This window comes from Nomascus leucogenys, chromosome 3 (genome assembly GCF_006542625.1).
Source record: "Nomascus leucogenys isolate Asia chromosome 3, Asia_NLE_v1, whole genome shotgun sequence".
Taxonomy (NCBI): domain Eukaryota; kingdom Metazoa; phylum Chordata; class Mammalia; order Primates; family Hylobatidae; genus Nomascus; species Nomascus leucogenys.
This window is the reverse complement of record NC_044383.1, coordinates 88,764,438-88,779,550: the sequence shown is the minus strand read 5'-3', so window position 1 is coordinate 88,779,550 and position 15,113 is coordinate 88,764,438. Positions and strand designations below refer to the sequence as shown.

Sequence of the window (15,113 nt, the reverse complement as noted above, 5' to 3'; positions counted from 1 at the left end):
AACGCACAGACTGACCGAGTGGCCCTGAGGAACCTGCTCCGCCGCTACAACCAGAGCGAGGCGGGTGAGTGACCCCGGCCGGGGGCGCAGGTCACGACCACCCCCCATCCGCCACGGACCTCCCGGGTCCCTCAGAGTCTCCGGATTCGAAATCCACCCCGAGGCAGCGGGACCTGCCCAGACCCTCCACCAGGGAAAGTCCCAGGCGCCTTTACCCAGGTTCATTTTCAGTTTAGGCCAAAATCCCCGCGGGTTGGGAGGGGAAGGGGCGGGGCTCGCTGGGCGGGGCTGACTGCGGGGACTTGGCTAGGGTCTCACACCCTCCAGGGAATGAATGGCTGCGACATGGGGCCCGACGGACGCCTCCTCCGCGGGTATCACCAGCACGCGTACGACGGCAGGGATTACATCTCCCTGAACGAGGACCTGCGCTCCTGGACCGCGGCGGACACCGTGGCTCAGATCACCCAGCGCTTCTATGAGGCAGAGGAGTATGCAGAGGAGTTCAGGACCTACCTGGAGGGCGAGTGCCTGGAGTTGCTCCGCAGATACCTGGAGAACGGGAAGGAGACGCTACAGCGCGCAGGTACCAGGGGCCACGGGCGCCTCCCCCATCTCCTGTAGATCTCTTGGGATGGCCTCGCACAAGGTGGGGAGGAAAGTGGGCCCAATGCTAGAATATCGCCCTCCCTCTGGTCCTGAGTAGGAAGAATCTTCCTGGCTTTCCAGATCCTGTACCAGAGAGTGACTGTGAGAGTCCGCCCTGCTCTCTGGGACAATTAAGGGATGAAATCTCTGAGGGAATGGAGGGAAGACAGTCCCTGGAATACCGATCCGCGGTTCCTTTTGAGCCCTCCAACAGCCTGGGGCCCCGTGACTTTTCCTCTCAAGTTTTGTTCTCTGCCTCACACTCAATGTATTTGGGGCTCTGATTCCAGCTCTTCTGAGTCCCTCGGCCTCCACTTAGGTCAGGGCCAGAAGTCCCTGCTCCCCTCTCAGAGACTCGAACTTTCCAAGGAATAAGAGATTTTCCCAGGTGTCTGTGTCCAGGCTGGTGTCTGGGTTCTGTGCTCCCTTCCGAACCCTAGGTGTCCTGTCCATTCTCAGGTTGGTCACATGGGTGCTGCTGGGGTTTCCCATGAGGAGTGCAAAGTGCCTGAATTTTCTGACTCTTCTCAGATCCATCCAAAAAGCACACGTTGCCCCACCTCGAACCCATCTCCGACATGAGGCCAGCCTGAGGTGCTGGGCCCTGGCTTCTACCTGCGGAGATCACATTGACCTGGCATGCGTGGATGGGAGGAACAGACCTCAGGACCAGAGAGCTTGTGAGAACCAGGCCTGCAGGGGATGGAACGTTCCAGAAGTGGGACGCTGTGTGGTGCCTTACTGGAGAGGAACAGAGATACACATGCATTGGTGCAGCCACGAGGGGCTGCCCGAGCCCCTCAACCCTGATGGGTAAGGAGTGAGATGAGGTAAGGAGTGAGATGGGGTAAAGAGGGGGATGAGGGTATGTCTTTCTCAGGGAAAGCAGGAGCCCTTCTGGAGCCCTTCAGCAGGGTCAGGGCTGAGGCCTGGAGATCAGGGCCCCTCACCTCCCTCTTCCTTTCCCAGAGCAGTCTCCCCAGCCCACCATTCCCATCGTGGGCATCGTTGCTGGCCTTGTTGTCCTTGGAGCTGTAGTCACTGGAGCTGTGGTCGCTGCTGTAATGTGGAGGAAGAAGAGCTCAGGTAGGGAAGGGATAGGAGTGGAGTCTGAGTTTTCTTGTCCCACTGGGGTTGCAAGCCCCCAAGTAGAAGTGTGTCCTGCCTCATTACTGGGACGCACCACCACACTCATGGGCCTACCCAGCCTGGGCCCTGTGTGCCAGCACCTACTCATTTATAAAGCACTTGTGAAAATGAAGGACAGATTCTTCACTTCGATGATTATGGTGGTGATGGGACCTGATCTCAGCAGTCACAAATCACAGGAAAGGTCCCTGCTGATGACAGACTTCAGGAGGGCATTTGGTCCAGGACCCACATCTGCTTTCTTATATTTCCTGATCTTGCCCCTGGATCTGCAGTTACACTTTCTGGAAACTCTCTGGGATCAAAGACTAGAGGGTTACTCTAGGACCTTATGGCCCTGCCTCCTTTCTGGCCTCTCACAAGGACATTTTCTTCCCACAGATAGAAACAGAGGGAGCTACTCTCAGGCTGCAAGCAAGATGAAGGAGGCTGATCCCTGAGATTGTTGGCTATTGTGTTCAGGAGCCTATGATGGAGCTCACCCACCCCACAGTGCCTCTAGCCACATCTGTGGGCTCTGACCAGGTCTGTTTTGTTCTACTCCAATCATTGACAGTGCCCAGGGCTCTGGTGTGTCTCTCACAGCTAATAAAGGTGACACTCCAGGGCAGGGGCCCTGATGTGAGTGGGGTGTGGGGGAACAGAGGGGACTCAGCTGTGCTATGGGGTTTCTTTGACTTGGATGTCTTGAGTACGAAATGGACTATTTAGAATGTTACCTCTCACTGTGACTGATAGGAATTTGTTCATGAATATTTTCTCTGTAGTGTGAGACAGCTTCCTTGTGTGGGACTGAGAAGCAAGATTTGCTCATGCCTCCCTTTCGTAACTTCAAGAAGCCTGATTCTCTCTGAAAAGGTGTCCAAATGTGTCTTCATCCCTGTTAGCATAATGTGAGGAGGTTGGAGACCAGCCTACCCCCATGTACACCATGACCCCCTTCCCTGCACTACCCCGTGTTTCTACCCAATTACCTTTCCTGTTCCAGAGACATGGGGCTCGGATGTCTTTATCTCTGTCTCAAATTTATGGTGTACTGAGCTGCAACTTCCTGCTTCCCTATTAAAATTAGAATCTGAGTATAAATTTACTTCTTCAAATTCTTGCCATGAGAGGTTGATTAGTTAATTAGAGGAGGAGATTACTAAAATTTGAGAGACAAAATAAATGGAAGACCTGAGAACCTCCCAGAGTCTATGTTTCCTGTGCTGATCTGTTGCAGGGGAGGAGAGTAGATGGGGCTGTGCCCAGTGGGTGCTCAGGCCACTGTGGGCTTTATGTGGTCACTGCTCAGCCTGGTCATCTTTGCTGCTCCAGTGGCCTTGGTCCTTCAGCAGAACCTTGTCCCAGCAGGACCTGTGATCACAGGGACTCAAATGTCATTTAGGGCAGTCCCTGCACACAGAAGTCCTTGTGGTATCAACAGACTGATTTTTCAGACCTGTCCAGCACTTGCCCTCCTTCCAGGGCTCTTTCCTGGATTGTATTTCCCATCTTTTCACCAGCCTTCTTATAGGAACCAGATTGTAACATTTGCAGAGAGGAGGGATCCCATAGTTTCTCATCGTACTTAACTTTCTATTGGAACTCCTCTTCTGCCCTCCTACTCTTCCTTCTGCCCTGAGTTGTAATAATCCTAGTGCTAGCTCCAATCCAAACTCATGGATTTGTAAAGTGGAGTCTAATTTAGATTCATATGTAGTTGGAAAATTGGACTTATAAGCCTAAGATTATCTTTCCTGAAGAGAGATATATGATTGTGTGCTGCAGTGTGCAGGACGGTTGGTGTGGGAGGAGGAATGAGGGGAGGGAGGGCACACAAGCAGGACTGGTGACAAAAGCACTGGTGGCACTGATGTCAGTGTGAGAGGATGTTGTGCTGTAGCTGCCACAAACAGCTGTAGCAGCCACAAAACAGCATTTGGCCTGAGGCTACATTAATAAAGATATTGCCTTTCGGATAGGGAGGTGCTCTACGGTGATCATTCATTGAACTGACATTTGTTGTCTGCTAGGTATATGTAGGTATATGACTGTTTTTGCATTTGGAAAACATCTTTAAATTAAAAACAGAAAAATTTCTGGCCTTGTGGAGCATATGTTCTAGAGAGAAGAGGCAGATGAAGATACACTATAAGCATGATATAAGGAAGGCAAATGCTTGTGTTAGAAGGTGGCAAGTGCTGTGGGGTGAGTGATCCAGAGTGTGGTGTGCAGACAGGGAAGGTGGCTGTTGTACTATGTAGTCAGCGTGGGCCTTGTTGCAAATGTGACCTTCAAGGCAAGATTTTTTTTTTTTCACAGTTGGCAGAGCTAACTGTGGCTTTAATTGGGAAAAAAGAAAAAAAAAACATTTACTTTGTAGCTGAAGGCATGTGCAAGTAGGGGTAACCCAGGCATTGAACTCCTGCCATGGGTGGGCTGAGGGCAAGGGCTGAGCCTCAGGTGGGTCTCCTGTTCCCTATGCTCCCCTGCACAGTGGCCTCCCCTACAGGCCCTGGGGCAGTCACAGGAGGGGGCAGGCTGGGAGTGGCTGCTGTGGCCATTCACTTGGGCAGGACATTCGAGGTCTTGGACACCAGCTTTCTATCACAGGTCTCAATTTTCCTCATAACCACGGCCCTGAAGGAGCTGGTGTGGCTGAAGGAGCTGGAGCCCCTGCCAGAGCCAAATCTAGAGCCCAGACTGTAGCTGAGGCTAGGGCTTGTGAGGGCCCCGTAGGCCAAGCTCAGCCTACCTGAGTAGCCACCGGTGGTCTTCGTGTGGATACTCATGTTCTGTATCCCAGATTCCAGCCAGCTCTCCTTGCCCTACAGCAGCTTCCTGTAGGTGGCGATCTCGATGACCAGGCCTGCTTGATATTCATCAGCTCCTGGTACTCGCACAGCTGCCGCACCATGTCCTGCTTTGCCCACCGCTGGGTGGCCTCCAGCACAGACAGCTTGGCTTCCTTAATGGCCAGCTCCCACGCTGCTCTGCATCCGTGATGGCAGCCTGCAGGGAGGCCCACTGGTTTTTGAGGCTGTCAATCTCAGCCTGGAGCCAGCTGAGGTTCCAGGTCAGCTCTGAGATCTCCATCTTTGTGTGACGCAAGTCGTCCAGTGCTTCCCAGCCAGTGCCTGCAGATCTTCACACTTGACCTGGTGCAGGCTCTCAGCCCCAGCCCAGCTTCAGTTGGTGATCTCCTCTTGCTGGGCCTTAACCTCAGCGATGATGCTGCCCATGTCCAGGGAGTGGCTGTTGTCCACGGACAGCACCACAGATGTGTCCGAGATCTGAGACTGCAGCTCCGTGATCTCCTCTTCATACAGCCGCCTGAGGAAGTTGATCTCATCATTCAGCCCTTCCAGGCAAGACTCCTGCTTTACCTCATTCATGTAAGCTTCAGCCACATCCTTCTTGATGAGGACAAATTCATTCTCTTCTGTATCAATATTGATCTCATCCTCATACTAGTTCTTGAAGTCTTCCACCAGTCCTGTGTGTTGCCAACTTCGCCTCCAGCTTCAGCTTCTCCTGGCCCATAGTGTCCAGCTGCTGCTGAAGGTTAATATAGCTCTTGATCATGCAGTCCATCTTCCTCTGAGCCATCTTCTGCTGCTTTAGGAGGCTCTACTTGGTCTCCAGTATTTTGTTCTATTGCACCAGGAACTGTAACTTGTTGATGAAGGAGGCAAATTTGTTGTTGAGGGTCTTGATCTGTTCCTTCTTCTGGGTGCACATGGCCTGAATGTTGGGGTCCACCCCCAGCTTAAGGGGCCTCAGTAGGCTCTGGTTGACCATGACGGCTGTGATGTCCCCCATATCATGGGCCCCACCACAGCCTCCACCCAGACCCTTGCCGTACCCAAGCTACCCCAAAAGCTGCTGCCACTGCTGCCCACTTAGGAGAAGCTCAAGGAGCTGATGTGGGCACCAGGCCTGCTTGTGTAGGAGCAGCTGCTGAAAGCCTGGGGGTCAGAGTGGAATACCTTGTAGGACTTCTGTGTCACCCTAATGGACATGGTGGGGGCAAGTGGACTGAGCCAGACAGAGATTCAAGAAGGAGCAGAGAAGCTTCTTCTAGGTCTCGAAGAACAATTTGAAGGACATGAGGAGATATCTACGAGGATGTCTAGGAAAGTTCTTTCCAGGCAGGGAACCCCCCGTTAAAATGCACTAGGGCAGGAAGGTATCTGTGTTTTGGGAAGTGAGAAGAGTCCAGAAGGGCTGGACAGATTAACTGAGATGAGGTCAGAGGTGTGGCCAGAGCAGGTAGGCCTGGAGGGTGTGGGCAGGGTTTTCACTTTTGCTCTGAGTGAGATGGGGAGTTAGAGTACAGTTTTGAAAAGTGGGACATGGTAGGACTCATTCTTCAAAAGCTTCTCTCTGGCTGCCCTACTGAGAACGGAATTGAGAGGTCGGGAACAAGTGAGGCAGTAGAGAAAACAGTGGGAAAGTCATGTAGCATTTCAGGATAGAGATATCGGTTACCCGGACCTGGGTGTGACCAGTGAAAATAATGAGAAGTGATGGGATTCTGGATGCATCATAGCATTTGCTAATGGATTGTATCTGTGTTCTGAGAAAGAAGAATCAAGGACAGCCATGGTTTTAGACTATGAGAGTAGAAGGTGGAGATGGGGAGACTCTGGCAGGAGCATACTGAGGAGAGGGCATTGCAGGCATTCATTAGAAGAGATGTCTACAAGGAATGCAGATGAGGAGCCCAGATGGCTCTGCAACTACAACTTCATCATCCAGTTACTCTCCTGCTTCCATACCCCTGGCCGCATGTATCTCAGAGCCAGAGCACCAATTCTTTTTTTTTTTTTTAATACTTTAAGTTCTAGGGTACATGTACACAACATGCATGTTTGTTACATAGGTATACATGTGCCATGTTGGTTTGCTGCACCCATCAACTCGTCATTTCATTAGGTATTTCTCCTAATGCTATCCCTCCCCCAGATCCCCATCCTCCAACAGGCCCTGGTGTGGGATATTACCCTCCCTGTGTCCATGTGTTCTCATTGTTCAACTCCCATTTATGATTGAGGACATATGGTGTTTGGTTTTCTGTCCTTGTGATATTTTGCTAAGAATGATGGTTTCCAGCTTCATCCATGTCCCTGCAAAGGAGATGAACTCATCCTTTTTATGGCTGCATAGTATTCCATGGTGTATATGCAGAGCACCAATTGTTTCCTGGGCTATCTGCACAGGTATGTGAAAGGGAAGTTATGGTTTCCAGTTGGTTATAATAAGTCACAGATTAATGTTGTTCTTTCTTGGATAATTAAGAGAATAATATGGCAATGGGTGACTAAAACACTTACTAAGAAGACTATAATAATGAAAATATTTGATTAATCTAAAAAAGGCAAGAAAAGAAAAATAATGGGGCAAAAAAAGACGTAATGTTAGAAAACAGCAAATGACAAGGTAGACTTAAACCCAACCAGGGCAACAATGACATTAAAGATAATGGACTCAGGGCCGGGCGCAGTGGCTCACACCTGTAATCCCAGCACTTTGGGAGGCCGAGGTGGGTGGATCACCTGAGGCTGGGAGTTCAAGACCAGCCTGACCAACATGGAGAAACCCCATCTCTACTAAAAATACAAAATTAGCCAGGCGTGGTGGCTCATGCCTGTAATCCGAGCTACTCAGGAGGCTGAGGCAGGAGAATTGCTTGAACCTGGGAGGCGGAGGTTGTAGTGAGCTGGGATCACTCCATTGCACTCCAGCCTGGGCAACAAGAGCGAAACTCTTTCTCAAAAAAAAAAAAAAAAAAAGGAAGATAATGGACTCAAACACCCCAATTACAAGATAAATAATGAACAGGGATAAAAAATAAATAAATAAACAAATAAATAACCATAGGCTATTTATAAAAGACATACTATCGGTAGAAGATACAGAAAAGTTGAAAGTAAAAGGATAGAAAAGAAATACCAAACATTCATGAAAAACCACATGGAGATGCCATTTAGAGCTACAGGACATGAATCTCCTGAGACATAGAGTACATGTAGACAGCTCACAATATCTGTTTTCTTTTTTTCAGAGACAGGGTCTTGCTTAGTTGCCCAGGCTGAAAAGCAATGGTGATCGTAGCTGAGCTGACTGTAACCTCAAACTCCTGGGCTCAAGCAATTCTACTGCCTCAGTATCCCAAGTAGCTGGGACTGCAGGCACATGGCACTACGCCTGGCTATAACATCCTTAATATAGTTTCTTATTTGCTGTGGTTTGATCCATGAAACAATATCATGCCATATATTTGACGTGCAGTAGGTACACAACAAATACTAGCTGAATGAAGAAATAAAACCACCCAGTAATTCAAGCCACGTCCACAATTATATTTTACAGATGAAGACCAACATCCCTGACAAGTAAAGTAAAATAAACTGAATTAAGTCATCCAGAGCAGAATCAGGAACACGCACTCCATTCCCTGTACTCAAGAAATCAGAGCTCTAGTGCGGTAATAGCAGGTACCATGCAAGTCAGATATGCTAATTGCTAGAATTAGAATGGATACATTTCAAAATATACTAAAGAAAGGGTGTGGAAGGATTAGCTGAATGCAGAGATAAAGGAAGAAAATTGATTTATTTAAAAGATGGATATAATGTTTGAAGAAAAAACTTTTTTTTAAAAAAGAGAGGGCTTATTTGGACCAAAGCAGAAATGAGCTCAAGTGTCAGGTGGGAAAATGCCTAAATGCAGCTTCCAGACCCAAGGGAGACCCAAAAATCCTGGGACATTTTCGGTTGTCACGTGGGGATTGGTGGGAGGGGGTGAGTGGGGTGCTGTTGGCAAACCTTCCACAACGCACAGGACAGGCCACTCCACAAAGGATTCTCTGTCCCAAATTGTTAATAGGGCTGCTGTCGAGAAACCCACCCTAGAGGTAAGCGCAGTAACTGTCCATTTTACAGTTGAAGAAACTGAGGCACCAGGAGGGAAAGTGCCAGTGAGACCAGAGCTGCAGGTTGAACCCAGGTCATCTGGCTGCAGGGTCCATGCTACCCCAGTTAAGTCAGGGACCCAGATGGCCAGAAACAAGCCCAACTGCACGGTGCCTGCATGGCCTGTTGGCACCATCTGGTGTTGGTACTGGGCCTATGTCTTTGTGAGGCTTGCGGGATGCGGGGGCGGTGAAGAAAAATTAGATTTGGGGAAGAAATCTTTGTATCCTCTCAGGGAAACTCCTTCCTCAGGCTCACCAGACTTTAAGCTATGACTTCGCTCAGAAAAAAAAATAATGTCCACATTGATTCTCCCTCCCATCCCGCTTTTCCCAGTCCTCACCAATCTCCTCCTGTGACTCCATCAACATCAGCAACTCCCTCCAAGAAACAAAACAAAAACATTTACTCCCTCCACCTGCAGCTCAGCGTTCTTCCCCTCCCAGCCCTGAGCAGGCAGCTCCTAACTGGAGAGCCCATCAGGAAGCCCTGGGGCTCGCAGGCCCAGCATCAAAACATGTGGCTGCCACAGGTCTGCACCTGACCTGACCCTAGGGAGCCCCATGCTGGAGGAGGCCTGGTGTCCCCTGACCCCCTGAACTCACCCAGGCCCATGACCTGCACTTGGGCCACTCTGCTCCTGCCTGGTCCATTAACCCCTGGAAACTCAGCTCCACCCCAGGGCCACTGTGTGGTGAGACCACAAGGCCTTCCTACCCCATTTCTAGCAGGGATTCCACCCAGGCCACTGCCCTGGCAGTGGACAGTGGATCTTATTCTCCATGTGGAGTAGGGGTTTTCTTGAGACCCTTCAGCCTGAGGCTGCCTCTGCCCACCCTTTGCACCCTGAGATCACCACTGCCACAGACACCATCTCCCACCAGATCCTTCTAGAGTGGGGGCCCCAAATCATTTGTGGAACTAGCTTTACCCTAATATCAAAGTCAGACAAAGACTCACAAGAAAAGAATACTACAGACCAGTATCACCATTGAACATAAATGCAAACATCCTTAACAAACATTGGTAAACTGAATACAATACCATATAAAAAGGATTACAATTCATGACCAATGGAATTCATCCCAGGAATACAAGGTTGGCTTAACATTTGGAAATCAATTAATGTAATGCACCATATTAATAGAACAAAGGACCAGAGCAATATAATTATCTGAATAGATGCAGAAGAAACAGTTGACAAAAATCTTAACACCATTCATGTTCACAACTTTCAACAAAATAGGAATGGAGGGACCTTCCTCACTCGATAAAGGACATCTGTGAAAAACTCACAGCTAAAATCATGCATAATGATGAAAGACTGAATGCTTTCCTCCTAAGATGGGGATCAAAGCGAAGATGTCCACTCTCATCACTTCTATTTAACATTGTACTAGAGATTCTAGCCAATACAATACGGCAAAAAACGAAAAATAAAAAATTAAAGTCATTCACATCAAAAAAGAAAACAAAAATTCTATTCACATGATCCTGCCTGTAGAATTCATATGCAGATAAAAGCCTGTAGCACTAAGAAAAGAGTTCAGAAGAGCCCATAGGATATAAAAGCAATATACAAAAGTCAATTCTATTTCTCTATACCAGCAATGAAAATCTAGAATTTCTTTTCACAGTAGTTACAAAAATCATGAAATAGGAATAAGTTATAAATTTAGGAAGAGGGCAGTGTTTGTACACTGAAAAGTACAAAACATTACTGAGAGAAATGAATGGTCTAAATAAATGGAGAGATGAGGGTTGGAAAGCTCAATAATATTGTTAAAGTGGCAATTCTCCACAAATCGATCTCTGAATTCAACACAATCTCTGTCGAAATCCCAGCAGGCATTTTATAGAAATTGACAAAATAATTCTAAAATGCTTATGAAAATGGAAAAGGTGCAGAAGAGCCAACATAAATTTGAAAAAAATTGGAATATAATATAAAACTATAATAATCCAGATAGTGTAGAACTCACAGACATAGAGATAAATGAACAGAAGTGAGAACCTAGAAAGACATTCTTACATTTTTTTCAATTGACATCCAGCAAAGTTGCCTAGGTAATTCAATGGCGGAAATAATAGTCTTTTAAACAAATGGTTTAGACACAACTGGACAACTAAATGTAAAAAGAGAAGGCAGTGTTCAGTGGTTTGTACCTATAATCCCAGTGCTTTAGGAGACTGAGGCAAGAAAATCACTTGAGCCCAAGAGTTGAAGCTGTAGTTAGCTCTGATCAGGTGGGAAAAATGATAAAAGAAACAAAAAGAGGTGGATTTAGACATCTCATACCATATAAAATGTCAACTCAAATTAAAAGCTAAAATATATGAGTTTAAAGTATAAAATTTCTATAAGAAAATATAGGAGAAAATTGTTCTTACTTTGGCTGATTAGGCAAAAGATTCTTAAGTAACATACCACAAGCATGATCTACAAATGAAAAAAGAAAAGATAAATTGGGCTTAGTTAAATTTGAAACTTTAGTGCTCCAAAAGACACCATTAAGAAAATGAGAACACGAGCCATAGAGTGGGAGAAAATATTTCACAATTCATCACAAATCACATTTTTGATGAAGAACTTGTATCTAGAATATGTGACAAGTTCTTAAACTTGATATAAAAGGTGAACATCTCAACTAAAAATGAGCAAAACACACAAATATGCTCAACCGACTTTTACAAAAGCACAAAAGCAATTCAATGAAGGAAGGAGAGCGTTACCAACAAATGGTGCTGGAGCAACTGGACAACCACAGTGGAAAAATTAAAAAACAACCTGGCCCAAACCTCACACCTTATACAAAGAATAACTCAAAATAACACAGGCTTCAATGTAAAACATATATTTAAAATGACAAACATTGAGCTAGACATGGTGTCACAGGCCTGTACTCTCAGCTACTTCTGAGGCTGAGGTGGGAGGATCCCTTGAGCCCAGGAGTTCAAGGCCAGCCTGGGCAAGATGTTTTTTCTAAAATAAATAATTAATTAATTAAAATTTTAAAATTATAAACCTCTTAAGAAAAAATCATCAGAACTAAAACTGGACAAACAGTTCTTAGACGTAACACCAAAAGTATGATCCATAAAAGAAAAAGTTAATAAATAGGCTCTTATCGAATTCAAAACTGTTGCTCTGTGAGAGACCTATGAAGAGCATAAAAAGACAAGCTACAGAATGAGAGAAGATATTTGCAAACAACGAATTCTGTAAAGGCTTGCATTCAGAATATACAAAGAAATTTAAAAACTCAACAATAAAAATGAACTCCAAATACAAAATAGGCAATGAGCAAGACATGAACAGACGTTTCTCTGAAGAGGATAAACACAAGGCTAAGAAGCCCATGAAAAGATGCTCAACATCATTAGTCATTAAGGAAATACAGATTAAAATCACAATGAGATATCACTATACACCTGTAAGAATGGCTGAAATACAAAATAAAGTTAACATAAGATGCTGGCAAGGTTGCAAAGGAACTGGACCACTCAAATATTTCTGGTAGGAATGTGAAATGGTACAGCCACTCTGGAAATGAACATGAAATTATCATATGACCAGCAATTGCCCTTTTGGGTGCTTATCCCAAACAAGGGAAAACTTTATGTTCACAGCAAAACCTGTACACAAATATTCATAGCAGATTTATTCATTATAGTTCCAAACTAGAAATAATGCAAATGTCTTTCAGTGGGTGAATGAGAAGATCTGCTGGGCGAACTCATAACTCAGCCACACAAGTGTCCTTCCTCAAGATTACCATTGTGCAATAAGTGTTTTATGCATACTTCCCAGTTTCTCACAAGGAATATTAAAAAGGTAAGTAATCAAGGATCAAACTTTAGTGGAAGTAGAACTTTTCCTGCTCCATCAAATATATCCTTAAGTGAGAATGCAGTCTGGAGCCACTGCCTTGGTTCAGCTAAAGTGCTGGGTGTGTTACCAACCTTGGCATTTGCAGCATTAATGAAAAAGTCAACATAATGAAACAGGCAGGTGGCATCTTGGTATTACTGTGAAAACAAGTTTCCCTCCTAGACTCTCTGAAGGCAGCTCAGGGGACCACACTTTGAGAATCACAAAGGCCAATTATGTTTTCTAGTGGGGCACAACCCCTAAGCTATTCAGATTCAGCTCTCTCTCTCTCTCCCTTATTGTTCCAACTTATATAAATTTTCAGATGTACAGAAAAGCTGAAAGAATAGTGCAATAAAATTTGACAGTTATCATTGTGCATATTTGCTTAATACCTCTATATACATGGAAGTAGGGTGTGGAATGGTGGACAATGGAGTCTCGGAAGGGTAGGGGTGGTTGGTAGGGAGTGTATGAGGGGAGGGGTTGCTTGGTGGGTACAATGTGCCCAGTACATTGCCCCAGTGATGGATGCACCGAAGGCTCTGAATTTACTGCAACACAATATATCAATGTGGCCGAATTGCACTTGTGCCTCATGAACATACACAAATTAAAAAAATAAAAAATAAAAATGTATCTTTTTATAGATACAGGTAGATATGTTTGTATAGCATGTATGTAAGTGTGTGTGTGTGTAGAGACAGAGTGAGTAAAGAGAGTAATTTTTTTTATGGTAAAAAGATATACATATATTTAGAATTAGCCAGCTGGACTCAGTTTAGATGATCCCAATTTTGTTGGCAACAACCAAAGCATCATAGTCAGGAGCCAGTCAAACATATGCCTTCTTCTCTCCATCAGACTGAATCAGGGTGTTGACCTTGGCCACATCAATGTCACAGAGCTTCTTCACAGCCTGTTTGATCTGGTGCTTGTTGGCTTTAACATCCACCATGAATATAAGTGTTTTGTTGTCTTCTATCTTCTTCAGGTGGACTCAGTGGTCAGCGGGAACTTGATGATAGCACGGTGGTCAAGCTTATTTCTCCTGCGGGGCTCTTCCAAGGATATTTGGGCTGCCTCCGGAGTCACATCATCTTGGGCCGCTGGAAGGTGGGTGATGTGTGGATCTTCTGTTTTACTGTGGCTGTGGACATCTTTCAACACTGCCTTCTTGGCCTTGCAAAGCCTTCACTTTGGCTTTGGCTTTAGGAAGGGCAGGAGCTTCCTTCTTCATTTTTGGCACCACCTTATGAAAGGGTCCAGATTAAGATTTTTGCTGAGTCATTCTAAAGTAACTTGCAATACCCATGATTCTAGACCACTAAATACTTCATCGCGCACCTCCTAAGAATAAGAACCAACATTATCACACCAAAGAAAATAAATGATAATTCCATAATATTATTTAAAGTCCTTTTATGTTCAAATGTCTCCACTTTTTTCAGCACATTTTTGTACCTATTTTCTATAACTAGCTTTCTTAAAATGTCCACTCGTTGCCTTTGGTTATATTTCTTTAATTACCTATAATCTATAACAATCAACCCATCTTTTTTGTTTTAGAATGGCATTACCTGTTTCAGAGATGAGGCCAAATACCTGTGGAATCTTCTCCACACTGAATTTATCATATTATTACCCCTGGTGCCTTTCACTTTTTTCCTCTGTCTGCTGTGCCTCCTAAGGACCTATGTAGATCTGGGTTAAACATTTGGCAGCAATGTTTACAGGAGGAGCTGTGACCACACATTCATCATGTCAGGAGGCACACAAAGTCTAGGGTTACCAGGACTCTTTCTGACCCGATAATGGCCAAATTTATCCTGACTTCCCAGAGATGCAGAACTATGGGCTGAGTGTTTAGTGGGTATGAGTGTGATATTCTGGCAATAGGAGGTTCTGCCACTCTCCTCATTCCTCACGAGCTTTAGTTCCCCATATCCTGAGGTTCTGAGCTCCAGGCCTGCAACCATCAGACCAGGCCCCTCCAGGCCTAGACTCCCTTCCTCTGTTCCCCAGCCCAACTCTGCTTTGTATCTACTTCCTGATCACTTTCCTTCTACAGGCCCAGCTCCTGAGTGTCTCTACCTCTCAAACGAGTATTCTTATCCAGGAGCAATTTTCCCACCAGCGGACATGAGCTATGTCTGGAAAAATGTTTTGTTGCCATGACTGGAGTGAGGAGGAGGTGCTACCAGCATCTTGTGGGGAATGACCAGGGATGGTGAACATCCTGCAGTGCACAAGTCAGCACAATCACTCACGTAACAGATAATTATCCAGCCCCAATACCAAGAATGCCAAGGGTGAGGAGGCCTGCCAGGACTTTCTCTCCCTTGAGTAAAAACTTCCTTGAACCGAGGGACACCCTGAAGGAAAAGTGTGGTCCCATCCCAGTCATCTCTCCCTTCCCTGGAGCTCTATCTTTATGCCTATAGTGCTTAAGCCCTTAACCTGGGGTCCAGGAATCCACCTTCCCA

At 45.8% G+C, this 15,113-nt stretch overlaps 1 pseudogene; it reads left to right on the top strand.

Annotated features, from left to right (window-relative positions):
• Positions 1-14,906, top strand: LOC115834440 (annotated as a pseudogene).
• The last annotated feature ends 207 nt before the right edge of the window (positions 14,907-15,113 follow it).